The sequence below is a fragment of the Notamacropus eugenii genome, chromosome 4 (genome assembly GCF_028372415.1).
Source record: "Notamacropus eugenii isolate mMacEug1 chromosome 4, mMacEug1.pri_v2, whole genome shotgun sequence".
In the NCBI taxonomy this organism is placed as follows: Eukaryota; Metazoa; Chordata; class Mammalia; order Diprotodontia; family Macropodidae; genus Notamacropus; species Notamacropus eugenii.
The window spans coordinates 328,297,316-328,315,173 of record NC_092875.1 but is presented as its reverse complement, the minus strand read 5'-3'; the positions used below and the strand labels follow the sequence as shown (position 1 = coordinate 328,315,173).

General features: G+C 39.7%; 1 protein-coding gene and 1 pseudogene across 11 annotated transcripts in view; both read left to right on the top strand.

Annotated features, from left to right (window-relative positions):
* Positions 1–17,858, top strand: part of SLC14A2 (solute carrier family 14 member 2) — a 691,185-nt gene that overhangs the window by 555,427 nt on the left and 117,900 nt on the right. The window lies entirely within an intron of this gene.
* The window catches only part of LOC140501502 (protein FAM133B pseudogene), a 41,054-nt pseudogene extending 23,196 nt beyond the window's left edge, over positions 1–17,858 (top strand).

Here is a 17,858-nt window from a genome sequence, read left to right as displayed (position 1 = left end):
AATGATTCTGGACTATGTTACAGCAAGAAGCAGTGTGTCATAGTGCGTAGAAGGTCAACTACTGAATCAGGAAGACTTGGGTCCAAAATCTTCCTTTCACATGCACTGGGATGTGACCCTGAACAAGTCATTTAACATGTGTCCTAAACAACTCTCTATGACAGTAAGTTGAAAAGCTTTCCAACTTTTCAAAAGTTGAAAAGCAGTTGCCTATCTACATCAGAAGAGGAAGGTTCCTCATGCCAAAGTAATAAAAATTGGAGGCATAAAGACTTATATACCCAGTGCCCTCTCAGAGAACAAAAAGAAGGGACGCAGAAAAATAGAAATAAATCCACACACAGATAGAAGCATAGATACAAACAAGAATAAAGGCACAGAAAGATGACAGGCAGATGTTAATAAAATAACGTCTCCACCTTGTGGCCATTTAGGATTTCACCATCAAGGACTTTTAAAGCTATGTTGCATTTTCACAACTGTAGGCATAAATAGATATATCACCTCTAAAAGCTTGCCCCAAAGGCAGAATGAAATTAAGAGGAAGACAGGATATAGTGCCACCTTAACTGGGGCTAATGTCTCCTCTCATCCACTAAGCGTTCTCTTTCAAATCCTGTGCCACGTGCATCAGTTTATTAATTACAACATATTCTTTCCTGTTTTCAATACGTTAGAATAAACGCAACTAATGAATACCCAGCTGCACTTTTCCCTCTGCTCCACATAGCAATTTAGCATCAGAAATTGTACTCTTTCCAAACCGGGAACATTTTCCTCCTATTATGTGGCTGCTGGAGAGAGTGCTTCAAGCACAGATAATGAGGCTTGATTTTCAGAAGCTGGAAAGGAATAGGATGTATTCAGAGCGGCATGTTTTGATTAACCAGAGAAGCAAAGAGTGACATAAGAATTCCAGGGCACATAATGTGAAATTTAGAGTTCCTTGGAATCCTGGACCAGGAATCTAGATCCCTATTTTCCTGTCCTGGTGCTATTGCCAGCTAGTTGTATGACCTTGGGTCAGCTATTTACTGGAGTCAGAAGGTCCAGGTTCTAGTTTTGGCTCCAATGTTCAGCAAGTTATAGAGCATAATATTTAATACTTGACATAATAGTGAAGCAGCGTGTCATCGTCATGCATAGAGGGCCAGCTTCTGAACCAGGGAGACTTGGGTTTAAGATATACCTTTTACTTACTGGGATGTGAGACTAGACAAGCTGACTAAACTGTTAAGGACTGACTACAGGAAAGGGACAATCTTTCTGAAACTTAATTTTCTAATCTGTACAATGGGGCTATTAATATTTGCATTACTTCCTTCATAAAATTACTGTGAGAAAAGTACTTGAAAACCTAGGAGTATTTGAATGACCTAAAAGTATTATGTGAATATGTCTAATATTTGTTGTTAATTATAATAAAATGAGTTAGCCTCCATAAGCTTTAGTTTCCTTATCTTTTTAAATAGACATAATATCACTTTACCAGTTTATCCACTTGACATAAGAATTTATGTCTTAAGAATATGGGGCAACTAGGTGGAACAGTGAATAGAGCACTGGCCCTGAGTTAAAATTCAACCTGAGATACCTGGTGGTTGTGTGACCCTGAGCAAGTCACTTAACTCTACCTCCAAATAAAATCATAATAGTGTCTTATCCTTACTTGAGAAATACCTCTCAAGTAAGATCATGTAGTCAAGGAGCTTTGGAAAACTAAAAATCCTGCACCAATATAGGGAAGAGGTAGTAGAGGGGAAAGAACATTATCCTTGACTCTGCCCCTAATCAACTTTGGTTGCCAGACCTGGATTTGAATACCAGCTGTGCCACTTAGTACCAGTATGACCTTAGGCAAGTGATTTAGTCTCCCTGGCCCGCATTTTCTTCTGCTCTAGAAGGAGGAATTTGGACTACAAGGAGTCTGAAGTCTCTTAGACAGTAATTCTAAATCTAGAATCTTATCATCATCTGACAGGAGCCAATAACTTTGATCAAATTACTTCCTCTCTATGGTCTTCCGTTTCCTCATTTGTAAAATTAGAGTATTGGACAAAATGATCTCGTAAGGTTGTTTCTGCTTCAACAGTCTATCATTTTTATTACTTTTTAGCTCTAGAAATAAAAGCTTAAATTAAATGAGATCAAGTTGTCTAATTCTAGAGACTTTCTTACTCTCTGGTCCAATCATGGACCTGTGTGGCCTGAATCAGTCCTCTATGTTATTTTACCTCTCAACATCCTGCAAAACAGACAGACCACAAATGTTAATTGAATGCCTACCACCTTCTCTTTGCTGGGAAGCTGTGGGGATACAAAAGAGATACACACTACGGTCACTGCTGCGAAGGACATGGAAGAAAAGAACAGCAGACTCTTGGACAGAATATAATTCCAGGACATATTAAGTGGCAGGGTAAGCCTGTTAATTGTTGTAGGAATTCAGAGAAGATGGATAGTGAGGACTAAAGTGATCAAAGAAAAGACCTGATGATCTGGCCATTGGGCTGGGTCTTAAAGCTGGGCAGGATTTAAGCAGGCAGAGGGCTTTGGGAGGGAGGCCCATGGGAAGGGGAGGGGTAGAAGAGTGGGAGCTGAGCACAGCATATGGAGAAAAAGGATAGATTTGACTCAACTAGAGTCCTTTACATTATAATAATGTTAATGATAATAATTAACATAATAATAGTAGCATTTATATCATATTTTAAAGTTTGCAAAGTACTTCAATATTATCTTATTTGGTTCTCATAAAAACCCTAGGAGTTAGGGGTTATTATTATCCCTATTTTACAAAGTGAAGGAACAGAGTTAGAGAGAATTTGAGAATTAATTGCCAAGGATCTCACAGCTAATTAGTGTCTGAGGCAGGATTTTAACCCCCAGTATTCCTGAGTTCCTTGACTACAGGTTCAACCCTTTTTTCATTGTGTAGCCTAGCTACAGGAAGTCATGGGAATAGAAATTCACCTAGAAATCTACCCACTGGGAGCACAATTATCCTTCAAGGAATTTATTTATTTATTAGATTGAATTGAATTGAATTGAATTCTTTTGGTTTCAAAACCACTTCTTAAGTAATTTAGGAAAACTTCCAGATGCTTAAAATTAAGTTATTTTACCCCATAGGCAGAGGCAGGAGTAGCTCTCTGTCCTATATACCACTTGGCACTTAATAAAGGTGTCTAAATAACAATACCTCTTCATGAATCTCAGACAATCTTTCTCTGGTCATTAAGTTTTATTCGAAGAACTTGGGTTAAAAAGAATAAAAAAAAAAAAAAATAGCCCCAACCTGCTTGAAGTGTACATGTAACCTTTTCTGAACATGATTCCAGATTTATGGAGAATTTGTATAGTTTGTAAGCACAACACTGCCCTTATCTCACCCAGTTGGTAGAGAACTAGGTTACATCAATTATCATCTGTCCCAAGTTATAATGGCAAGTGTTTGGCCACCCATTTGAATTTTAAAGAAGATCAATTGCTTTTTCTCAGACAACCAACTTCCTGGGCCAAGCTCACACAGACAGTGGAAATCATATTACATCAAAATTGACATTGCTTGACCAGTCATTCTCTAAATTAATTAATCCAGTTGGTACTAGTCATAGGGGGAGAGGGGATTATTATCTTCCCTTTGAGATAGAATGCAGCTGTTCCTCCAATCTTCCAATGAACATTTGAGCAGGGTCAGCCTGAGTTGAAGTTGTAAAATGGACATAGTTTATCTTCAGTATCTCTTTCAGCTGACCTCCTCCATCCAACAACAGTGGCCATTTTCTTTTCTTCAAGCCCCATTGCCCTCCTATCCTGTCTACCTCCCCCTATCAAACCCTGCTCTTAAGAAAAGAGCAATTTCCATCACCAAATGCAGTCATTTGGGACCCCTCCTGAGGGAATTTACAATTTAAACCCCCTTTTTTTGAATTTTAGGATTAACTACCACATCCTCTCTCCTAGTAATTTGAAACATTGGGTACGGTCCCTTTCAGGAATTTGAGGAATCACGCCATGCCATAGCTAGCCACCTCCTCTTTCAAGTTGGTCCTATGTCTGAAATAACAACAAAAATAATAGCTGGTGTTTACATGGTGCTCTAGGGTACAAAATACTTTACATATGTTTTCTCATTTGATCCTCATAACAGCTCTGTGAGGGAGATGCTACATTATTATCCCCATTTGACAGATAAGGAAATTGAGACTGTGAAAGGTTATATGATCTGAGCAGAATCACACAGCTAGTTAATGTCTGAGGCAAGATTACTCAGGTCTTCCTAACTCCAAACTGCACATTCTAGCCTCTGTGCCACCTAGTTTCTAAATCAAATCAACCTGATTTACAAGTCCCTGATATCCTCCATAGTGCCCATCATCCCTTTGGGGAACATAAATAAGACACAATCCTGGAGAAAAAAAGCTCACAGGCCAGTTAGGAAGACAAGGTATAAACATACATCCCCTTCATTTGAATTACTAATGCAATTCAACAATATTTCTTGTCTTCTTGCTCAGGGTAATATTAATAAGGATAACTCACATTATGTAGCTCTTTAAGATTTACAGAACACATTTCTCATAACAATTCTTCTAGGCAGTCACTGCAAATATTTTAGTTTTTAGGAACCTGAGGCTCACAGAGGTTAAGTAAGTTGTCCAAAATCACACAATTCAGTTCAGTTTAAGAAACATTTATTAAACCCTTCATATGTGCAAGGGACCATTCTAAGTGCTGGTGCTGGAAATACAGAAAAAATGACAGTTCCTGCTGACAAGAGCTTAATTCTCTCAAAGGAAACAGAGTTGGAAGACAAGTCTCCTGACTCAGCATCAATTAGTGGAAAAGAACACTGGATTGGAAGTCAGAAGACTATGAATTTGAATCCTGGCTTAACCAAACCAAAGAGCTGTGTGACCTTGGGCAAGTCATTTCTCCAACTGGTCCTAAATTTCCTCCTCTGGAAAATGAGGCAGTTGAACTAGATGGCCTCTTAGTTTCCTTCCAACTCCAGATCCTAGGACTTCAAATTCAGGCCTCTTTGCATGGTGAGATGATCCTTCACGTGATTCTAAATTCTCTATTTTCTGTCCTCTTCTCAAGTGCCTAGAATGGCCCTGAAAATGCCATCATATATCAATAAAATGACTAACCAGCCAGAAACATCACTCAGTCCTCACCTTCACTTCTCAGCCCCGAGCCAAACAGGCAGCACCAGGCAGTGGGAAAACTCAAAGGACTTGGGTTGGAATCTTGCCTTTTACACTTGTCCCCAAGGTCACCTGGGCAAGTCACCTGAGCTCCTTTGATTTCCTCATCTATAAAATGAGATCATTGTACTAAATGACCTCTAAGATTCTTCCAGCTTTAAGTCCATGATTCTATAATAATAATAATAATAGGACTAGGCTTATAAGTTGTTCTATTTCACTATCTCCAGAACACATATATAGAATACCTTCCTCTTTTTACCTCTTTTTATGACTGTATTTTTCTAGCTGAAATAACCATAGTATCATACAAACATTACACATATGTATGTATATTGAGTGGTTTGTAAAGTGCTTCCCTTCCAATAACCCCGTGAGGGGTGTTACTACCTCAACCATTTCATTTTTTAAATTCATTTTATTTTTAACTTATGGAATAAAACTAACACTTCCATAAAATAGTATGGATAATTGCACAAGAAATCACAAATCTATTATGTACAAATTGCTATTCATTTTAAATATACAATAAAGTTATAAAGTAAATTTCTTTTTTTCTTTTGCTTTCTTTTCTCCCCCTCCCCACCTGAGAGATGCCTACCATTAGACACACATACATATATATTTACATATATACATATATTTACAGAGAGATATTTACATATATGTGTATGTATGTATGCATATACATATATAGTTTGGCCCAGGGTAGTCATAAAAAGAAGACCCCACAGTTCATACCCAGATCATCTCATGCTCAATCCAGCTCTCAAACTTGACCTGCTAATGTTTAAGGAAACCTTTCAGTGTGACTTCCCAAGGACACTTGAAATCAACCCTATGTACATGGCAGGTCACCGTGGAATGTGAAATCAAAAATGGTCTTTCTATGAGCATCCTAGTTTCTTTGCCTCTCATTTTTCCATTCCGGCAATTTTTTTAAATTATTCTATACGTACTTCTATTTATCAATTCTTTCTCTGGAGGCAGATAGATTTTTTTTCTTCATATAGCCTTTATTTTTATTTTGTGTATTTATAACATTCAAAATGACTTCTCAGAGCCTCAGTTTTCTCATGCAAAAAATGAGTGATTTGATTAAATCATCCATACTACGCATGAGAAAGCTGAGGCTTTGAAAAGTCAAGTATACTGCCTGTTCTCATAACTAGTAAGCGTCTGAGACGATGTTTGAACCCTTATTTCCTAACTCTAGGAACAAGGCTTTATCCTCTCTCAAACCCTCTTTCTTTCCTGGATCTCCCTCACCATAACCTTAACCCCCTTTCTTCCCCCATGTATAGCCAAACCCTCCACATCATCCAGTGCGCAGCTCACATACCACATGCTCTCTGACTACTTCCACACAGGTTCCTCCTACCTTTTCTTATCAACTATAAACATTTGGTATAATCATATGCAGCATAGCATTGTTCCTTAATAATTCTATAACTTATGTCCCTGATGAATGTTCTCTTGAAATCCTTGCAGCATCCAGCATGTTGTAGCCACCTATTTTAATGTTTGTCTGAATAGACAGAATTACATACAACTTTACAGCTGAAAAAATACCTTAGAGATCATCTAGTTCTGTCCTCCTGTTTTGCGGAGCGAGAGAGGGAGAACTGAGGCCCACAGAGAAGTTTATCTAATGTCACATAACGTAGAGTTAGCAGTAGATTTAAGTCTTAAAACCATCTTTCCTACCATTTGATTTATATTCTTCCTATTATACTTTCCAGAGGTAAACCCAAAATAATCCACTCAGTTCTTTAACTAGATATTAAGTTCAAGAGAAACTGAAAAGTGTTTGGGAAGGGGTGCAGAAGTGAGAAAGGGTGGCAGGAAAAAGGAAAAAAGTTTATATGTGATTTCTTTTGGAAAGGAAGTTCCCTACTTGGACAGGACTGATCTGCCTGTCTGCAATGGGCTCCTCACAGCAAAAAGACAGTGACAAAGGCGTATCTCCCCTATGTGGGATGCCTAGTGATGAACAAGCCCACCCTTTTAGAACACTCACAATTTTTTTTTTAAATCATAGGGGACATCATTAGCCATCTATTCCAATTTTCAGCTGAAAAGAATTCTTATTCTAACACACCCAAGAAGTAGTGCCTCTAGTCTTGCCCTGAAGACTTATCCTGAAGACACAAAAGGAGAAGTCTCTGTATGCCAAGGCAGACAATTCTACTTGCAGACAGCTCTGACTCTTAGGAGGTTTTTCCTGACATCAAATCTTATTATGTTTCTTTGCTTCTTCTACCCACCACTCCTGGCTCTGTCTTTTGGTGCCAAAGCAAACACATCTAATTTCTATGCATGAAAACCATTCAGATCCTTGAATAAAGCTATCATGTTCCCCATGATTCTTCTCCAAGCTAAATACTCCCAGTTCTTTGAACTGATCCTTAGACAACATGGATCCAAGGCCTTTACAACATCCTGATTACCCCACTCTAACTACTCTTCAGCTTGTGAATGTCCTTCCTAAATTGGAGTGCCCAGAACTATACATACTACTCCAGATGTGGTCTGGCCAGGCAGAGTACAGAGACATTACCTGCTTGTTTCTGAAAGCTGGGGTTCTTATAATGAAGCTAAACATGACAATATCTTCTTTTATCAGTCACATCACAATGCTGACACATATTTGTAGTCTACTAAAGTCCCCAGATCTTTTTTTAAACTATCTAAATATCTAATTTTTTTAAACTGCTATCTACGTATGGGTCCTGGGCAGTCAGGTGGTGCAGTCGATAGAGTGCCAGACCTGGATTCAGGAAGACTCATCTTCCTAAGTTAAAATCTGACCTAAGACACTTGTTAGCTGTATGACCCTGGGCAAGTCATTTAACCATGTTGGCCTCAGTTTCCTCATCTGTAAAATGAACTGGAGGAAGAACTGGCAAAGCTCTCCAGTATCTTCACCAAGAAAACCCCAGATGGGGTCACAGAGAGTCAGACATGACTGAAGAACAACCAAGTAACAAAAATATGTGTCCCACATCTTATATTTGTGAAGTCAGGGTTTTTTTAATCATTTAAGACTTTTATTTTTCTGTACTGAATTTTATTTTATTAGATTCAGTCCAATAATCTAACCTGTCAAAAAAAATTTGATTTGGCATGTATAATCCAGTGTGTTAACTATTCCTCCCAGTTTTGTGTCATTCAAAAATTTGATGTTTGTCTTTCACATTTTTATCAATGACTTGGATAAACAGCACTATACCAAGTAAAGATTTCTGCAGAACTCCATTGGAGACCTCTTGCTAAATTAACACTCATTACTCCTTTGAGTCCAGCTATTTGATCAGATCTGAATTATCTCATTATAGAATCATTAAGCTCACATTTCTTCATCTTTTACTCAGAGTTTATCTATCTAGTCTAAGATAGTTTATCAAATGGATATAAATATGAAAACTAAGCTTGTGATTTCATTGGTACAGGGAACTCTAAGAAGGGGAAACTTTTTCTACCAATGCACATTGGCACCTTCTTTACAATTTATAGTCCTAGAGGGTTACCTAGAGCACTAATTGGTTATAGGTCTTCCTGGCTTAGAAGCCAGCTTTCTTTCAGTCCATTCCATCAAGCTGCTTTATTGAAAGCTTTCCTAAAATTGAGGTAAACTATATCTACAGAATTACCCTCAAAATACCAGGTATCTAAAGATGGAAAGCACCTTAAAGTATCTCTAGCCCAGCAGTTCTCAAACTTTTTGGTCTCAAGACCCCTTTACATGCCTAAAAATTATTGAGCAAGCCCCCAGTGATATTTTCTTTACATATATATGTTTATATGTCAATATTTATTATATTAGAAATCTTAACATCATTAGGAAAATAGTTTTGACCTTGTCAAACTCCTAAAAGAGCCTTGAAGACTCTAGGAGTCTCTGGACTGCACTCTGAGAAATGATGGTCTAGTTTCACCCCTTTGTTTTATAAATGGGAATATTAAAGACCAAAGATGACTTTTCCAGGATCTCTCAACAAGTTATTGGCAGAGCTTAGCTCCCCTGACTCATAGGCAAGTGTTTCTTTCCAGGACAGTACAGGACATAAAAATTTTTAAAGTTATGCCTTCCTGTAATGGTGAGTAAACCAAAGTACTGACAAATTGATATGGGTCCAGAATTATGTAAATAAAGATCTTTGTACCAAATTTGGAAGAGAAAAAGAATGGCCTTTTTTATCTTAACTGCCAAGATGGAATAGTGAGAGACAGAGGAACAAGCATGCTCATAGAAAGACTGTTTTTGGTTTCACAGACCACAGTGACCTGTCATGTATATGGGGTTGATTTCAAGTGTCCTTTGGAACCACAGTGAAAGACTTCCTTAGACACTGGCATGTCAAGGCAGATAAATTTCAGATTGAGAACTGGATGGAGCATGAGATGATCTGGGTATGAACTATGGGTCTTCTACTTGTAACTTGCCTGGGTCAAAGATTCCTCAGATACAATGAATGGGTTGTACTAGGTAGTCTCTGAGGCCCACTTCCATTTTGAAGTTTGTGCTCCTATCTGTAACCTTGGGCAAATTATTTCAACTCTCTGGGCCCCATTTTTCTCATCAATGAGATGAAAGGGTTGAACTAGATAATGCCCAATGTTCTTTTGGGCTCTAAATATTATGACCCAGATCCCTTTCTGAGAGCAAGTTTTTTGATGAGGGTCCCAACAGAAAACAAGAAGGAATACAGATCAAGAAGGCTAGGCACACCAAAAACAAAAACACTATCCACTCACATTCCTTTAGCGATTTTAGGTTTTGCAAGGCACTTTACTCTCAGCAACCCTTTGGGGTTAAGGCCTAGAGGGCTTGAGTGATTTGTCCAAGGTGATACATAGTAAGTGAATGAGGTGGGATTCACATTCATATCTACTTATGACAGATTCAGCATGTTTTGCACAACTTGGCATTGAGAGACATAACATAAGCAAATAAAAAGTTAGATATCCTCACTTTCTGAGGCCCCAAAATTGTCTTAAGGTGTGTAGGATTCACTGTCCAGTGAGTAAAAGGGGTAACACATTTTATGGGATTCAGGATGCCATGGCAAAGGAAGTTTTCCTAGAGTATGATAGCTGTGATGTAGATGAGGTGAAATGGGTAAGAGTGGGGAGAAACATTTCCAAAAGATGGGAAGACATGAGCAAAATTATAATGACAGGAAAGGATTAGGTGTGTCCTTACTGTCTCCCACACTGTTCTTTCCCTGGGATAGGATGGTTGGCTTCAGAAAATTGGGAAGAATTCCTCAAATCCCCCTAACATATGAAAGTTTTCCATAGGAGCCATTCCTTTGAAAGTTCAATGTTCTCTCTCTCTAGTAAGAACAGAATTGAGACAAAAAAGTTTTAACTTAGAGTTGAAGACATTTAGTTTATAGAACTTTCTAATAGCAAATATTCTTAGGAAGTAGGCCTAGCAGGGGATTTCCCATTCTTAGTGATGTCTAAAAACACTGACAATAGCAACAAACAATTATGACATGCCTACTGTGTTCAGAGCACCGAACCAGGAACTGAGGAAGGTACAACATTTTGAAGCCACCTAGTCCACAATTCCTGTACTAGTGGAGCTTATATTCTGGCATCCATGTAGTGCTTTATTGTCTATGATACCCATGTACCAAGAGTCCATGTGACTTGGAGGCAAGAAGATAGACAACGTAATGCTTGGAGGTCCCTTTCTGCCCCATCTAGCTATAATTCTGTGATAAAACTGTTAAAGGAATCAGAGATGGTTTAACCTCATTTCCCCCATTCTAAATCTTACACATATATTATATGCTTAAAAAGAAAAAAAAGAAAATTCCAGCTACCTTTCAAATCCAAACCATCATTGTTTTTCAGAAAAGGGAAAGCCAACAGCCACAGGGCAATTTCATCCTGGCGCAGTAGTTTTGGAGTTGTTGGGGTTTTGGTTTTCTGGGTGGTGGGGGGATATATTGTTTGCTTTGTAGCTCTTTTTTTTTTCATTTGGGAATTTATCTTGTGGAAGGGGGAAGGGTCAGGACTAGGGAATGTAAAGTTTGATGAGTGAACAAAAGCAGACACCTAAAAAGACCCAACTGCAGTTTTCTGACATACAGAAGGGTAACCCGAACTCCTCTCATTACGGAGCATATTTATGGTAGATCATAACATTAAATTACAACTCAGCCGCCTCAGCCAGGAATGTGTAACTCTCCCCATGTGCTTCTAATTAAGCCCGTTTGAAGTTGCTCTGGATATTTATTTGTGGGGGATTTACTGCACAGAACGATTAAAGTTTGTTCTTGTTAAGAGTTCGGCCCTGGTTTGAGGAAGGGGAAGGCGAGAGTGAGAAAAGCTGTAGATGAACTCCAAATGAATATACGTATACATACATACATACATACATACATTCATACATATATATGTATATATATATATATATTTAAATACAAACAACACAAAGGGGCCCTTTGTTTTCAGTATGGTTAGAGTCCAAAATCTTCAGCTGTAATTTTGTTTATAGGAAATCCTTTATAATGCAAGTTTAGTGTTTCCATATGGAATTCTCTTAGGACATTTCCCCACACCCCCTCCCCCTCCCCTTTTTTTATTTGGATAAGGCAAGAGAAAAGTGACTGTACATTCCAAAGATTCATAGTCATTCCGGATCAAATTCAATGGATTTTGGCAAGAGTTGAAAAACACAGATGCAGCGTTTTTGGTCTCCCGCTGAGCTGCCTCCAGCTGTGAGTGTCTGGTGGAGGCACTTTGTAAAATCATGAAAACCCTATTAAATTCATGAAATATGATATACTGTATTTTCAAACTAACTTTCCATTGAACTGTCCACAAAGATAGAATTTAGCTAACTTGCTTCAGAAGGGGAGGTGCAAGGGTGGAGGATGGAAGAGGGAGCTCAAGAAGTGTAGGGAATATTTTTTTTTAGTTGCTGCAAACATCTCTGTGTCTGAGTCTGAGACCTCCCTGGGCCCTCAGGAGAGCCAGCCTTTCTCAAGCTTTGATTCTGTTCTGACCCCAAGCTGTCTTTGTTTTTCTCCTCCTGTCTTATTGTTGCAAATCAGGTCGTCACCCCCAAGGTGCCAGGATGAGGAGAATCATAGATCCTCAGGCTGAGGAAGGACCTCAGAGATCCAGGAATGGAAACCACCTCTAGGATCATAGGATTATCAATATCCAGAGCTAGCAGGGACCTCAGAGGCCATCATTTTGCAGAAGAGGAAACCAGGGCTCAGTGAGATTAAGTGATTTACGCAGAGTCACATAGCTCATTTAGAGGTAAGAACGAGGACTAGAACTCAGGTCTCCCCACTCACAGTTTAGTGCTCACACTACACGCTTCCCTTAGTAATGAAGATGTCATTTTTCATGACAGATACTAATTGTGTTCTACATTGGCCCAAAGTGAGAAAAATGGGGGAAGGGGGAAAGAATGCTTTGCATATTTACACACACACACACACACACACACACACACACACACACACACACACACACTCTCTCCTGCCCCTCCCCAAGCCATGCAACAGACCAACTTAAAGAAGTCCGATATTCTTAGTTCATTTCCTATTGGGCTATAATTCACATCATAAAACTATCACATGTTTATTTTCAAACAGAGCAGGGCGAGGGCTCCCTGGAGGTGAATCGGGTTTGTTTTCTGGAAACATCCCCAGGACATGGGCAATTGCAGGCGCTCACGTGCAGAGAACACAGCCTTGCCTGTGGTGGGAATGAGATAAGTCTGGCTTCCAAGAAGTCCTACAGGACCTCTCTTTTCCACATGTCTTGGCACCCTAGTGACTTAAAGTAGCAAGTCCAGTAATGGAAGGATATACATGGAGACTATGAATCACTGTCGTATTGTTGCAAGGGCCCCTTAAATGGGAACCGCACACACTGAAAACATCTATTCCCCTCATCCTCCTACCCAGGGATAGCTTTAGGTTTAGACAGAGCTGGGGGAGGGTACCACCAAACCCATGCCTTCAAGAGATGTCCTTTTGGTGAGACACTGCCCTTTAACAATAGTCTTCCTTTAAACTCTTACCACTTTGGTTTGAATGAGTTTTATCATTTATTAATCTACTGGGAGGAGAGAAGATGAGGCAGACTCCTACACCAAAGGAAGTGACCACCAAGGTGTACTCTGCCCTGCTCTTTATTCTGGAATACTACTGGGGCCACATTTGGGGGAAAAAAATTACAAACCACAGCATGTCCAGGAGAGGGCACCTAGGATGATGAGGGCACTGGAAGTCATGTCATCAGAAGACTCTTTGAAAGAACTAGAGATGACTAGTCCGGGGAGGAGAAAACCTAGGGAAGATGTTTGCTGTCTTTCAGGATTTGAAGGGTGATCTTGTGGAACAGGGATTCAAAGTCAAGTTGACAAGCATTTATTATACACTTACTGTATACTCCTTGTAATTGCATTCCTACTCTGGTACTCTTGTAATCCATACTCTCTGGCCCCAGTGGACAAAATTAAAAACAATGGGTTGATGTTTCAGAGAAAGTGATTTGAGGGTTAAAGTTCAAGAAAAGACTTGCTAGCAATCAGAACTATAAGAGTGGAACAGGTGGCATCCAGAAGTATTGCACTCTCTCTCAGAAGCTCCTATCTCTAGAGCTAGATTTCTCTAGGACGTAATCAAATTCAACCCTTTTGTTTTACATAGGAGGAAATGGAGTTCCTAAGATTAGTGACTTTCCCTAGGATACACATGTGAGAAGATCCAGACTGTATGAGTTGCCCAGTTCTAAGGGAAGTGAGAAATATCCTCAAGATCTGTTTAGCAGGGACAAAGTTACATTTACCTCCCGGGAAAGTAATTATTTTTCTATGTTTCTATATTTGTTAGTGTACTTTGGGTCTCAAGAATTTTCTGTGGTGTAAGAAATAAATTGTTGTCCAAGACTTGGTGATTATACCAGAAAAAAAATATTTTTTTTTCTAGAGGAAACCACTTTGGAGAGGCCCTGGATATTAGGAGAGGAAAGAAAGGAATAAGAATTTATGTAGCACCTACTATGTGCCAGGTCCCAAACTATGTGCTTTACAAATATGTCATTTGATCTTCATGAGGTAGATGCTATCTATTATTATCCCCATTTGAGGAAACTGAGGTAAAGGTTAAGTGACTTGACCAAGGTCACAACACAAGTATATAAAATCAGATCTGAACTCAGATCTTCCTGACCCCAGGTCCAATGATCTATCTACTATGCTGCCTAGCTATCCCTCACGCATAAACCATATCTATGCATTGTTTTAGAGGTTTTCCCTGGAGAAGGTAGGTGGCATAATGGAAAGAGAAGTCGATAGAGAGTCAAGAAGACTGGAGTTCAAATCTGGTCTCAGATACTTACTAATTATGGGACTCTGAACAAGTCACTTAACTTTTGTTTGCTCAGTTTTCCTCCTTGTTTTCCTTCCTGACAAAGTCACTTAATCTTTGTCTTAATTTTCCCAACTATAAAATGAAGATAATGACAACAGCTGCCATCCAAGGTGGCTGTGAGGGTAAAATGAGCTAATTTCATCCTCTGGACTGTCTCCACCATGCCTTTTTCTACCTATTTTCCCCACTTACCTTTCAGCTTCCTTTCATGCATTGCCTTCCTCCGTTTGAATGTAAGATCCTTGAGGGAAGGGACAATCTTTCTTTCTCTTCGTATTTGTATTCCCAGTGTTTAGCACTGTGTGTGGCACATGGTACTGCTCAATAAATACTTATTGACTTTATTCCTGATGGCACAAGAATGAGTGAGGGAAAAAAACTCAAAACTTCCATCTTTGGGGTCAATTCAATTTCCAGATCCATGCAAGTCTAGCACCAGAACCCCTCTTGGGAGAGGGAACCCCTTAGGCCAATAATCACATTTGGAAGCAAGAGTCAGGATTTGTTCATCACTGGGTAAAGTGCTTTATCCACTGCTCTTTATCACTTCTTCTAGTAGAGGCTACATAACAACTTGCGAGAATGTAAGAGGGGATTAGGCTAAAAAATCAGGGGTGGGAACCTGTGATCTTGGGGCCACATGTGGCCCTCTAGGTCCTCAAGTGCAGCCCTTTGACTGAATCTAACTTCACAGAACAAATCCCCTTAATAAAAGAATTTGTTCTATAAAACTTAGACTCAATCAAAGGGTCACATCCAAGGACCTAGAAGGTCACATGTGGCCTTGAGGTCACAGGTTCCCCACCCCATGGTCTCTGAAGATCCCTTAGAACATGGAGATCTTACAATTTCTGAACTGTCTCATCAGTGACCTTCTGAGTTAAGCACGCTAGTTATTATCATCCCGATTTGATATCTGAGGAAACTGTGACCTAGAGAGATGAAAAGTAGCTTACTCAGGGTCACATAGCTATTGACAGACCTCAGACCAGACAGCTTTGCTTCTAGTCACTGCCCTGATGGGGTAGGGTCTACACTAGTGAAGTCAAACTTGAATAAAAACACAGCTACTAAGCCAGACACAAAGATTGGGGGAGGAGGTGGAGGGCTCATAAGGACCAAGAAAACCACATACTAACATTATTTGTGTTCTGTTGTATTTTTATTTATTTTGTTAAACATTTCCCAACTACATTTTAAACAGGTTCAGACTCTACTCAGAAGCCTTGCATGGGCCTACAGAAACCTTGTGTTTAGAACCTCTGGCCATGTTGTGTGTACCTAGACTCTCATTCCTTACCTGTAGTCCCTGCAAAGTAGAGACTCTTTTACTTCGCTGCCCTTCTTACTTTCCCTGGCTTAGCTTTGCTCCCTGCACCAGTATCTGCCTTCAGTGTAGTTTGTCCGTGTCTGTCTATCTCTAAAAACTAACCTCAGTCTCTGGTAGCTGCCTTGAGAGCATTCATTAATGAGACTTCTCTTTTCCTGACAAGTGAATTCACCTAAGTATAGTCTTTTCTGTTTGGTGAGAGATGCTCATCCTTAGCCTCCCCCCAGACTTTGCCATTGTGCCCTCTAGGTAATTTTCTGCCATACCACCAACCACCACACACACATCTTTCTACCTCTTGCCCTGGAAATAGTAATCAAATCAATGTTCATACTCCATGATGCCATTCACCATCCCTGTGACTTCCCAGACCAATATATCCCTCCTGAGCCATGACTGTCTTCCCCTATTAGAATGTAGATTCCTTGACTTCAGGAACTATCAAACTTTTTATGTGCCTGGAACAAAGTAACTACTTAATAATTTTTTTTTCTTTCCATCAGTAAGTTGATCAGGCAGGTTAGTCTGAAGAGAGCCATTCATCCTGAGTGTCATGATGCAAAGAGTATCACATGGGAGAAATCAAGAGACCTCCCAAGGTAACTTTTGGCAAAGACATGGTATTCTTGGGGAGATTGTCACAGTGATAAGGATGGAGGTTTTCACTTCACTGATTGGTAAGGGTCCCTACCATACTTCCAGACATCTGTCACTCTGTCGCAGGAATCAGAGCCATACACCTCACCCTACCAGCCACATGAAGCTACATTAACTAACATGTAAGAATGCTGTGAAGATATTTGGCTTAACTAGTCCTATCTATACTTTCAAAATACTATTAGAAACCATAAAGGTTCATATGCCTATCAAGATCAAAACTGAACTCACCCACTGGACTTCCCTTCAAAAAGAAAAATGACCCTAGTTAATAAGGACATCTTGAAGATTGAGCTGTGTCCATATTAAATATCCTGAGAATGTATTTCAAACCCATATGGGGTAGCGAGGAGAGATTAGAATGAAAAGGGAAGGAGCTAGCAATAGTCAGAAAGGGAATTTCCATGATGGATTAAAGTCAAGGGGAGCAACAGAGGAGGTGGACAAGTGAGAGGTGATCATTTATAATGGAAGAGGTTGTGCTGTCTCATCTAAGGCCTCCCTGAGAAAGGCAGCAAATTCTGCCATCGTGTTCTTACATATGTGTGTGTGTGCAGGTGCACATGCACATACAGGAAGGAGCTTGAACTCTTGGGACTCGATCTTCCACTGCTTGTCACCATGCTACACTCAGTGACAAATGTGGGAAGGAGGTGCTTAAGGGGGCTGGGACCAGGTGGCATGGCCATAAATAGTGGGCACTGGCTGACCTAGCAGTAGAGGGATAAGCTACATATTGTCTTTCCCAGGGGGAGAAATTTAGACTTGGAAAAAAGTGCCCATGTTTCTTCCTAGTTCTGAACTGCAACATGTTATGAAGTTGGTGCCATTTTCCTTCAGTTCCTCTTGCTTCCACATCAGGTCTTTCATCCTATGTCCTGGCATCTCTCCTTTCTCAAACACCCAGACCATGGCCCCTTCCCCCAGTAACTCACTATCCTGGTAAAAGCTCTCATTAACTGACTGTCAACAAATCCTGTAAGGAACTGATAATTAGCAATTTAGCCAATAAGATCTAATACTTCCCATAGGCATTTCTGTCTTAATAGAATATTATCATAAGAAACCTCAGAGGTCATTGTGTCCGACCTCCACCTTCAACATCCTGACAAGTGATTGTTTGACCAAGAGCATGTGAAAACTTAAGAGGATACCATGACCTTAAGAAACAGCCCTCAAATGATCAAGTGAAAGTCAATAGATATTTGAGAGGAGGGAGTGCAGCCCTAAGATCTCAAATGTATT